The sequence below is a fragment of the Pelobates fuscus genome, chromosome 6 (genome assembly GCF_036172605.1).
Source record: "Pelobates fuscus isolate aPelFus1 chromosome 6, aPelFus1.pri, whole genome shotgun sequence".
NCBI lineage: Eukaryota > Metazoa > Chordata > Amphibia > Anura > Pelobatidae > Pelobates > Pelobates fuscus.
The window spans coordinates 237,564,335-237,576,702 of record NC_086322.1 but is presented as its reverse complement, the minus strand read 5'-3'; the positions used below and the strand labels follow the sequence as shown (position 1 = coordinate 237,576,702).

Here is a 12,368-nt window from a genome sequence, read left to right as displayed (position 1 = left end):
TCAGATGGACAGCTCTACCACTGCCACTGCTATAATATACGCTTAGACAACAGGTCACGAAGTTGCTAACTACCAGTTCATGAATAATTACTAATTCCAGTTACACTGTGACATATTATACAGCCGTGACCGCCACTAACTTTCCGTATGTACGGGGAGAAAGTGCTCCTTTCTCTTTCTATCCCTACCTATATATTCTTTACTCAGGACTGAGCCTTATCATACTGGCCTGGTCCCCCTACTTTATACGCACTACCTTGTGCTGCCGCAAGAAAGGTTTTGAGATTTTCTCATACCTACCAAGCGGCCTGGGGACCACTCACCAGTCCTGATAATAATATTTTTACGATATATAGATATATAGGTCCTGGCTGAGATTTTTTCTTTTTTCATTTTTTTCATTTTTTTCATTTTATTTATTTATTACACCTATGTTGGGTTTTCAGGTATCACCATTTTAGGTTTACACTTTTGTACACTAGCACGTTGTGGTTTAAATATCAATTAATAAAATTTATTTGTTTTTCTTTGCTTATTTTGCTGAGCAATTGACCAAGGGTAGACCTTGTCTTACAGTTGAATACTCTGTATAGCTTACCGTAGCCCTCTCTGAATCTACGCATATTTGAGCAATGACTCAGTATACATTGGTACACTTTTTGCCCTCTTTTTGCTATGTTACTTTTGGGGTTACCCCCCGTTCTCTAAAAGTGTACTTTTCTTGTGGCTCTTTCGTTACTCCCTGTTTGTTCCCCTGGTTTTGAGCACCAGCGTTTGTGCGGCCACATACCAGGACCCTGATGCAGCTTCAGTAAAAAGAGTACTGGATACCAGAAGCCATCACCAGACTGATCCGCAACTTGGAACAGGATGTGACATTCACTGTAGCGGCTGTGCGCGCTTTCGGCGTTCTCACCCTGCTGCTGCTCGCCTGTCTGCGCTGCAGCGTTAATTTGGCCTTCCCGCTCACCGCCTCATATGCGACATGCCCACAAGGTGGAACTCCACCTTGCACATGCTGGAGAGACTGTGCGAGCAGCAGCTGGCGATAGTGGAGTTTCAGCTGCAGCACGCATGGGTCAATCGCTCTGCGGAACAGCACCACTTCACCACCAATGAGTGGGCCTCCATGTGACACTTGTGCGCCATGTTGCGCTGTTTTGAGTACTCCACCAACATGAACCAGAAGCCGTTCTCAGCCTTACTATCCCGCTTCTATGTCTCCGTGAAAAAAGCTTCAGGTGATGATGGAAGAGGATGTGGCACAGGAGGAAGAGGAGGAGGAAGAGGGGTCATTTCCACGGTTATCAGGCCAGTCATTCACAAATGGCTAGGAGGGTGGGTTCCTGCACCAGCATAGGCCAGGTACACAATTGTCCAGCATCTCCACACTGTCCCATGGAAGCGTTCAGCTGTCCATGTCCCAAACACTGGAGAGAAAGAGGAAGTACCCCCTTAGCCACCCGCGATCCCTGGCCCTGAATGCCAGCATTTCAATATTTGTGGCCTTTGAAATGCTGTCATTCCGTCTGGTGGAGATGGACAGTTTTAAAAACCTGATGGCGTTATTGGACTGCAAGAAATGCACCGTAGATGTTTCTTTTTTTATATGTCCCAATATTTTTGGGGCTACCCCAATAAAAAACAAAAAAACAAAAACAAATAAAAAACAGTGTTGGCTACCTCCTCCTCCTCCACCACCGCTTCCACCTAAATCGCCACGGTCACCGCCTCCTCAACCTATGGGTAACTTAGTATAAACTATGTACACAATAGCAGAGGCTTGTGAAGGCCTTTTCTCCATGCATCAGGAGTTGAGCTCAGTTTGAACAATGAAAGAGAATACCCTGCACTCCAACCCTCTCTCAAATGGATAATTCTGGTGATCCTCCTGACAGCCATGCTTTAGATTTTGATTAATGTTCTTCCAAAGCTAAAATCAAAGCTAAAAAGATTCCATCTAGTGCTATTTTATGGTTCAGCTGTATTTTAATTTTTTTGGTATTGTATGTTATTTTAAGTGATTTCCCTGTCCACATTTGTTTGCAGGGCACTTGTCCTACTCTTACCCCCATGTTACTTCCTTTTGCAGCCCTCTAGCCCTTTCCAGGAGTTTTTTAGAGCCATTTTTGTGCCCAAAAGTTCGGATCCCCATTGAAATGTGTGATCATTCGTGCAGATGTGCATGAATATGATCCCTTTATGTTGTAGGATTTGTTATTGTGCCTGGCTGTGTTATTGCCACATATATGTTGACACAGTTTACAGTTTACTTAATGTTGTATCCAACAGCAATTGGATAAATACTTGCAAAAACATAACATACGGGGATATAATTTCTAATTAGTGGGATAATAGCTGCTTGATCCAAGGAGACTGCTATTTTGGGGTAAAGAAGGATATTTTTCCTAGTTTGTTGCAAAATTGGAAGCGTTTCAGACTGGGTTTTTTGCCTTCTTTTGGACCAACAGCAAAAACATATGTGAGGAAGGCTGAACTTGATGGATGCAAGTCTCTTTTTAGCTATGTAACTAGTTATGAATGTAGTTGTTCTGGTGAGTATAGTCAGTCCCTGCAGGCTTTTTTCTGTAAACACTGTCATTTTAGAGAAAAGGCAGTGGTTATGTTTACATTACTGGGACGAATACCCACACACAAACTATAGAACCCTTTTCCTATACACAAAGACGTATTACTGGACCTTAGGGTGGCCGGACTTAACGTAGATAGAGAATAGTCAGACAGGTGAAGGTCAGTAAAGAGACGGAAGGATAATCGTAGAACAAAGGCAACGGTCAAGGATACCAAAGTAATGGATAAACCAAATACAAAGCCATGGGTGAAGGATGCTAGAGTAACGGATAAATAAGATAAAATGCCAAAGTCAGAAACATCAGAACTATAGGAATGCACTCTCTGGCTGCAAAGACCACAACAAGGCAAGTAAGAGATGTCAACGGTATAAATAGGCTTAGGTGTGTGTTGGTAGGCTAGTGAATTAGGAAACAAGTATAAATAGAGTGCATTTACTGGGCTTTAAAGAACCAAGAAAAAGGTCCAAAAGTAAGCTGTGTGCCCCCTATTTGTTATTACTCTGCAATGTTGTGCCTCTGTAATGTCACAATGACATCCTGGACATTCATTGTCTTCATTGCATGGAGACACTGACCTTTCCTCAAAGATATGCATTTATTCAATGCATCTGTATGAGAAGATGCTGATTGGCCAGAGTGGTGTTTGAGTCCACTCCTTAGCCTGCCTCCTTGGCTAAGATCATCAGAATTGACAATCTTAGCCAATCCAATGCTTTCCTATGGAAACGCATTGTGATTGGATGAGATCATCATTTCTGATTATGTCAGTCAAGGAGGCAGGTCAGGGGCAAAGCCAGCATCAGCAGACTGGGAAAAAAGATTTTACTATGTTTAAGAGGGCAAGGGGACAGGGAGGCTAGATAGTGATTTTAACACTATAGAGTCAAGAATACATGTTTGTGTCTGTTCAGCAGCCCGTGTATATTCAGCAGTATGTGTGTGTGTGTTAAGCAGTCTGTATGTATGCAGCAGTCTTATCTGTGTATGTATTCAGTAGTCTGGGTGTGTGCTGAATAAACATGCAGATTTTTTTTAACAATCTGTGTTTATGTAATCAGCAGTCTGTGTGTATTTAACAGTCTGTTTGTGTATTCAGCAGGCTGTCAGTGTGTGTTCAGCAGGCTGTGTCTATGTACAGTACAGTGGTGTTCATACAGGAGTCGCAGCTGCGACCGGGCCTGTCACTCCAGGGGGCCCGGCCACCTGGCGGAATCCTGTGACTGGGTGCCCGCTAACCGCACTGAAAGGGCCCATCGGGTTGCCCATGCTGTTAGGACCACCCAATGGAGATGAATTTCCAGGGGGCCAGGTCAGTGCTGCGCTTTAACAGCGTGACCGGGCCCCCTCTGATGATGTCAGACGCTGGGAGGAAGTGACTGCCCCAGTCACTTCCTCCCATCAGCCTGAGCCACTGGACCCCGGGAAAGTCCCCCTCCTGCACCCACCTACAAGGTAGGCAATAGGAGGGTGACAATTTTGCGTGTATGTATGTGTCTGTATGTCCCCCCTGTGTGCAGCCCTTTTCCCTTGTTTTTGGTGGAGTATGTATGCATCATTATTTCTGTGCGCTTATAATGACATAAATATAATGTATATGTTTACATACCTACCAACTCTTGCCCCTAGCAAATCGCTCAGAGGTAGTGCTTGGCAGGACAGCAGGATTGGCAACCAAAAATCGTCCTGTCCCGCACAAAGCAGGACTGTTGGGAGGCATGTATATGGGATTTCCAGTGTGGAGGTGAATGGTGGGGGAGGGAGGGGCCATGGATCAGTTTTCGTACCGGGCCCCATGGATCGTATGTACACCATTGTGCATGTATTATATGTATGTATTGCATAAATCCCCTGAAATGTACAGCCAGGAGAGCATATTGTGTTGTGTGTTAAATAATATTGGAGGAATGATTAGACTATGCTATTATACAATGCTGCAACGTGTATTTGTTGTGCCGTCTTCAGTGAGATGTTTCTAATGTCTCTAATGTGATACCTTTGCAAACCCTTCCCCCCACCCCCCCCTTTTCCTTTCTGTAACCCTAACCCAGATCCCACCTTTTTGAAAAATAAAAATTGTCAAATTGAAAAAAAAAATAATATTGGAGTTTGCAGGCTTCTAAGGTTGGTGCTTTTTATTCCTGGAGTATGAGACAAACGGTTGCGGCACCTTTGGCATCAAGTAAATAACTAGAGGAGAGGAAAGCTTTTGACAAGTGCAGTACTTTTATTCTTTTGCATCAAGGGTGTGCAGGAGGGTTGAACACCACCAACATTAATCTCTTTAACACCTTGAGCATCGTGAACCATAAGCACCAAGTATCGAGCACCGTGAAAACTGTAAAATGACAGAATACATTTTACAGAGATCACCAAAAAGGGGATTACAAATGTGGAGTTCAGTTATCTGCACACATTGATATTACATTAAACATCTGAGAAATACAAACTATATACAAAGATTTTGACTAACAGCATGGACACAATTTATGCCTAAGAAGATATATACTATTATAAACAATACACTTTTACTGCGTACCGCGCTCCGCTTGCCAAGGGGTGCACTTAAACTTTAGGAAACCTCAGTGACAATTTTCTTCCCACGAGGTGCTGCTGGCTTGCTTTGCATCTGAATGCTGAGTCTTCTGCTCAAACATTCCCCAGGGAAACAAGAGGAAAGGTTCCACCTGTGGCAGTCAGTGCTAAACAAAGATTTAAGTAATAAGAGGACAGTTACACTCCCACTGTGGTGGAATCGCGGTGAAAATGAATTTAGTAGGCAGAGATTACCACGTGGCATGTGTACGTGCATATACTGGTGTATCGGTCGATTGGCTGCACGTGGCAAAGATACAATCAGTAGTGTACGGAGCATGTGCAAGGATACAGGATATAGTATTCCCCTCCTCCATTGTGCTGGGCAAGCCATGTGGTCAAACAGGAAGTTAGTTCTTGTTCGATTGATTGGGTAAGAGTATGTGTGGGTGGAGCTTATTATGGGAGGAGTTACATGCCTATATAAGGAGCCTACACTATTGTCCGGGGCTCAGATCTTGTTGTATTTTGGTGACATTAGTCCCTCTGAGTCCCGTTCGGTGAATCGAATAAAGAATCTCTTCCTTCCTGAAGAAACCTGTGTCCATCTCTCTGTGCTTGGCTTCCGTCAGTTTCTCCGGTATCATTTGGTGCATTGGCCAGGAAGCTCATCGTTCAACGGTAGCTGAGAAGCAGAGGCGTGAGACGGTCTATCTTTGCCCACGTTCTCTACGGCTGCACCCCTGAACTTCTGCGTGGACCTCCCTTCGTCTCGGCGCCACTGGTTTGTTGTCCAGGAGATCATCGGCCTCTACGTAGTAAGTGCTGGGGTGTCCCCGTCGATGAGTGTGAACTCAGGTTCAGGAACGAGGAGGTAAGACGACCGCTGTTTTAGACGGTGGACCCACTAGGGGTATTGGATACCGATTGTGCGGTAGGCCCATAAGGGGTTATTTGGAATCTGCCCCCTCCAGTGGAGGGAAGGAGCGAAGGCACACCGCTCAATTAAACGCCCTGTAGTCAGCCCGTTTAATTTTGGTTTGGAGTCAGGCGGGGTTCTGGTGTAAATAGCCCTAGCCGGACACCGGTGTCTTGTCTAGACTAGCATTCTAGGGTGTATATTACGTTCGCTAGGTCGGAGGGACCGGGAGACTAAGCGGCGCCTGTGTAAATTCGGTTCGCTAGATCTCAACCTATCTTGGCTAAGTGGGAAGGCGTGTAAATTTGGAACCCACTAGACTATTGATAGAGTAGATAGACTAAGAGGGTACTGTTGTAAATTCCGCCCTCTAGTTCGCTATATGTGGTGCTTGGGCAGTGTGGCTAACCAAAACGTATGTAGATAGTTTTAGGTAGTCCATCAAGGTACTGGCCAATAGATTAGTTGGGAATTGTAAATGTGCTAAAGATTGTTGTAGTAGCGTGTATATCTTGCTAGATAGCGTGAGCTCTGCCGTCTAGCGAGAGTGTGAATAGTGTGTAACTGTATTATAGCGCACGGTACCATAACCATGTATAATTACTGATACTGTGAATAAGTACTAATAACTGTCGTCTATGTTGTATGTTTAACACCATAACCACTACTAATTGAACTGTGACTTTAAATTGTACTCTAACCAATGCTAACCGTACTATAACTACTGTTTGTAAAGACGATGTTACTGGGGTAGACGGGTAATAGACGGGTAATTCAGATATAGGGAATTATAGTGTGGGTGACTGTATAGTTTCGCCAAAGGGCACAGTATTAGTTATTTAATGACTGGTGTAACAGCTGTGTGTGTACGGGAATTCCCTGAGTGTTTTGTTGTGTGCGTTTCGCTTAGTAACTGTACCACGTGGTGCTGTTGCCGAGGGAATGGGTGTGACCATTGGGAGAGTGTTTGTTTAGTTTTTGTTGGAGACGACGCTTCATTGTTAATGTGGCGAAACCAACCTCGCCACTGGGCCCTGGAGAAGCCTGTTTGCTAGCCTCCTACCTGCTGACTATGGCCCCTGGGTTATTTGGGGCATATTGTACTTTATATTGCTGCTACTGGCCCTTTAAAATCAGCGATGGACAGATTGGGACTTTTGGGACTACTGTCCCTTTAAGACTGTGAAGCATATTCTAGTGTACTGCCTGTAATATTGTATATGTATTCATGTGTTAAGTTTAACCTGGGTGATATGTATGCAGCATTCATCTGATTGTTCGGTAGAATCACTCCATTCATTATATTGAGTGAAACTACCGAACAACCAGACCACCCAGGACTAAGTGTGCCTCCAATTACAGTTTGCAACAATGTTGCAAACGGGTAATTGGCAATCAGTGTAATGTACTCTTTGTCCTCTGGGTGGCCGCCATTCGGGAAACAAACACGTGGCGGCGGCCATCTTAAACTACCGAACAGCGGTGTTTTGCCGTCGAGTGTCTGGAACTAAAATCGGACACTTGACTAGGCAAACACCGCTGAGACCTCCATACTTCCAGAAATTCGTATAGAAACTACCGAATGACCCGCCGTTCGGTAGAAAGAACCCCACAAACAAGGGAATTCATTCAAACCCTCTCCAGGCTCTATAACACAGGCAATTCGTCTGTTTTCATTCCCTTGTTTGTGACCGACCGCAGGGCCAAAATGCATGGAACTGTTTTCGGATACTTTACCCATGCGGTCGGTCAAATCTTTGGAACCTCATATCTCCCGAACCATTCATCCGAATAACTTGAATTTTGGATATGTTGTCCCCCTGAATAAGGGCTATCCATCGATGCTGGATTTAAAGGTGTACCCCCTGGTTTTGGGGTACATCCAGAACTTGGCTGGAAAAGTGTACCGGATAATTGGGTTTAATGTTATCTGAGGGGAGGGGATGTGTGGGCTGAACCATGTATGTGATTGGTTATTTTATGCCTCCCCCTGGGTGTGGACTGTATGTGTATTATTGTAATAAAAGCCAGGCTGGATGAGACAGTCCAGAGTTCCTGTTTTAACCTCAAAGTGATGTGTCGTCTCATTATTGGGGGAAGGATTTATTGTATGCTGTTCCAGTTGACTGCTAGGAGTACAAGCCTATTCGTATGGTTCCTATTCAATGGTCTACAGCATTCATACGCTTGGGAGAATTTAAAGGTTTCTCGGATTCGGTGATTATGGTGTCTGCCAGAGTGCTTGGAGTCCTCAGGAAGCACTAGGAGCATCCATTAACGGAGGTACCCGGTCGGGGTGCCAGGTGATCCGTTACATTGGTGGCAGCGGTGGGATGGCGTCCTAGTGTGAGGTAAAGCAGCTCGGAGACACAGTTCGTTTGGATTTACAAATTGAGGGCAACGCTAGCAGTCGTGCAGCGCCCCTGGGAGCAGACAAGTATGGAAGGTTCTGGCTCTGGAGATGATTGGCTGGCCGAGGTGAGGCAGCGAGTGGCCGAGTATGGGGATGATATACCCATGGAGACACGCCGGGTGATCTGGAACCAGGTCATGGCTGAGCGAAACACAAGGCTGGACCGAGAATTCCGGTTGGCAAAAGAGAGGAAGTATGCTCAGCAGCAGGAGCGTTACAGCAGCCGGGTAGAGGCTGCATCCGAGGAGGTTAGCCGTCTTTCCCTGAGGCGGCGGGAGGAACCCGAAGTGGGGGTCCTCATAGACTGGTCCTGTGAGGAACCACAACAGGCAGGTAGAGATGGGACCAAGGTCACTCCACCGGGATGCTGGGCAGCCGGCCCAGATCCCCAGCAGCAGCCAGAGTTGCCAGGTGGGGAAGCAGGTGGCCCTTACTCACAAATGTTGAGGGGCCTCACGGATTGGTCCTGGGAAGACCCACAGATGGCAGGTGGAGATGGGACTGCGGTCTCTCTACCGGCCCTACAGGGATGGTGGGCAGTCGGCCCAGATCCCCAGCGGCAGTGTGCGTTACAGGGAGCTGAAGGTGCCGTTCTTGCTCCCCAGCGGCAGTCTACGGTGCAGGGAGAGGAGCCTGTTATCCCCTCTCCCCAGCGGTTGAAGGTGTGTAAGGGAGAGGAGTTTGTTATTCCCTCTCCCCAGCGGCAGCTTAGCACACCAAGGGGAGACAGTAAGCCCCAAACCAGTGCAGATGGGACCGTGGTCTCTGCGCCCGAGTTACAGGGGGCAGAGGTAGTGGGTCCTACCCCCCAGCAGCAGCGTGATTTATTGGGAATTGGGAGCCCAGTCTCCACTCCCCAGCGGCAGTGTGAATTGCAGGGAATTGGGAGCCCAGTCTCCATTCCCCAGCGGCAGGCTGAGTTACAGGGGGCAGAGGTAGTTGGTCCTACCCCCCAGCAGCAGCGTGATTGTTTGGGAATAGAGAGCCCAGTCTCTATTCCCCAGCAGCAGGACACTGAATTGGGAGGAGAGACAGTCGGTCTCCCTCCACAAAGACTGAAAGTAGGCATGGGAGAGGAGATTGTTACCACCTCTCCCCAGCGGCAGATCATCAATGGGCAGAGTGTTCTAATGGGAGAGGAGATTGTTACCACCTCTCCCCAGCGGTGGATCATCGATGGGCAGAGTGTTCTAATGGGAGAGGAGCTGGTTACCACCTCTCCCCAGCGGCAGCTTAATGTACCAGGGGGAGACTGTAAGCCCCACACCTGTGCAGATGGGACCGTGGTCTCTGCAATTCCAGCACAGGGGGTAGGGACGGTCGGTCCTGCCCCCCCACAACAGGGCTGTTTAGCCAAAGGGGAGACAGTCTGTCTCCAGCAGCAGAGCTGTGTAACTAAAGGGGAGACAGTCGGTCTCCAGCAGCAGAGCTGTGTAACTCAAGGGGAGACAGTCGGTCTCCAGCAGCAGAGCGGTGTAACTCAAGGGGAGACAGTCGGTCTCCCCCTCTGGCAGCAGAGCTGTGCATCTAAAGGGGAGACAGTCTGTCTCCAGCAAGGCTCCAACCAGACTACTCCCGGGGTAGTGCTGGCACCAGGGCAGAGTACCGCTGGGCTCTGCCCACTCAGCAACCCACCAAAACAGCCTACCAGTCCCCCACACAGCCATGGTGAGGCACCTGGACCGGGACAAGTTTTTCTCTTACTCAGGTGTAGTAACCATTTATTGTGGGTGGGCTGTACTGCTGTTTCTGTTTTGTGGGTGGGCTGCTGGACTAACAAGGGCACTGACCGGCAAGAGGTCAGGTACCCTGTTAGTCTGTTTGGAAAAGGGGAGAAATGTGGCGAAACCAACCTCGCCACTGGGCCCTGGAGAAGCCTGTTTGCTAGCCTCCTACCTGCTGACTATGGCCCTGGGTTATTTGGGGCATATTGTACTTTATATTGCTGCTACTGGCCCTTTAAAATCAGCGATGGACAGATTGGGACTTTTGGGACTACTGTCCCTTTAAGACTGTGAAGCATATTCTAGTGTACTGCCTGTAATATTGTATATGTATTCATGTGTTAAGTTTAACCTGGGTGATATGTATGCAGCATTCATCTGATTGTTCGGTAGAATCACTCCATTCATTATATTGAGTGAAACTACCGAACAACCAGACCACCCAGGACTAAGTGTGCCTCCAATTACAGTTTGCAACAATGTTGCAAACGGGTAATTGGCAATCAGTGTAATGTACTCTTTGTCCTCTGGGTGGCCGCCATTCGGGAAACAAACACGTGGCGGCGGCCATCTTAAACTACCGAACAGCGGTGTTTTGCCGTCGAGTGTCTGGAACTAAAATCGGACACTTGACTAGGCAAACACCGCTGAGACCTCCATACTTCCAGAAATTCGTATAGAAACTACCGAATGACCCGCCGTTCGGTAGAAAGAACCCCACAAACAAGGGAATTCATTCAAACCCTCTCCAGGCTCTATAACACAGGCAATTCGTCTGTTTTCATTCCCTTGTTTGTGACCGACCGCAGGGCCAAAATGCATGGAACTGTTTTCGGATACTTTACCCATGCGGTCGGTCAAATCTTTGGAACCTCATATCTCCCGAACCATTCATCCGAATAACTTGAATTTTGGATATGTTGTCCCCCTGAATAAGGGCTATCCATCGATGCTGGATTTAAAGGTGTACCCCCTGGTTTTGGGGTACATCCAGAACTTGGCTGGAAAAGTGTACCGGATAATTGGGTTTAATGTTATCTGAGGGGAGGGGATGTGTGGGCTGAACCATGTATGTGATTGGTTATTTTATGCCTCCCCCTGGGTGTGGACTGTATGTGTATTATTGTAATAAAAGCCAGGCTGGATGAGACAGTCCAGAGTTCCTGTTTTAACCTCAAAGTGATGTGTCGTCTCATTATTGGGGGAAGGATTTATTGTATGCTGTTCCAGTTGACTGCTAGGAGTACAAGCCTATTCGTATGGTTCCTATTCAATGGTCTACAGCATTCATACGCTTGGGAGAATTTAAAGGTTTCTCGGATTCGGTGATTATGGTGTCTGCCAGAGTGCTTGGAGTCCTCAGGAAGCACTAGGAGCATCCATTAACGGAGGTACCCGGTCGGGGTGCCAGGTGATCCGTTACAGTTAAGTATGGGCGCGTCAGATTCAACGGTTTTGGATCCCTTAGGATGTATGATAAAAAACTTTAAAAAGGGATATACTGTATGTGATTTTGGGGTAAAGATGTCTCCAGCACGCCTGACTACTTTATGTAGTAGGGAATGGCCTACTTTGGTTGCCGCATGGCCACCACGTGGCAGTTTGGATCCTAATCTGGTACAGCGTGTACACGTGGCTGTATCAGGTAGGCCTGAACTTTACGTCCAGTTTCCATATATTGACTGTTGGAGGCAGGCCGTAAATGACTCGCCAAAATGGATCAGAGTATGCCACGAGGAACAATGTCACCTCATGGTGGCCAGGACTCGCTTGTCCACTAAGACCGTAATCACGCCCATTTTGGACACGCCCCCTGAGTCTGAGATCCCCATGCCGCCCCCTTACTCCTCCTCCACCGGAAGAGGAGGTGCTGTTGGAAACGCTCCTCCCCTTGCCCCGTTGTCCCCACCTACTCCTTCCTCTAGCTCAGAGCCCAACCCCCTTGTTTTAAACCCTCCCCTTCCGGTACCTACCTCCATTAACTCCACTTACCCAGATTTGGCGCCATATCTAGTTTCCGGTCAGGCTCCTCCTAGCCTGGCCCGGAATATTTTACTTACCAACCTTCCCCTTAGTAAAGCGTCCCCATCCCCTTGTCTTACTATCCCTCGACCGGAACCCCTAACTGACGCATCTCAACGAAGCCCCATACTAACCCGACAAATGACTGGTACCCTACAACCCCG

At 47.4% G+C, this 12,368-nt stretch overlaps 1 protein-coding gene and 1 long non-coding RNA gene across 4 annotated transcripts in view; one reads left to right on the top strand and one right to left on the bottom strand.

Moving 5' to 3' along the window:
* Positions 1 to 12,368, top strand: part of ZNF385C (zinc finger protein 385C) — an 845,536-nt gene that overhangs the window by 548,268 nt on the left and 284,900 nt on the right. The window lies entirely within an intron of this gene.
* On the bottom strand, positions 4,799 to 5,217 carry LOC134614765 (uncharacterized). The gene is made up of 2 exons (XR_010091271.1): positions 5,131 to 5,217; positions 4,799 to 4,929 (listed from the first exon to the last, which is right to left on the bottom strand). It is a non-coding gene; the product is annotated as an uncharacterized LOC134614765 (long non-coding RNA).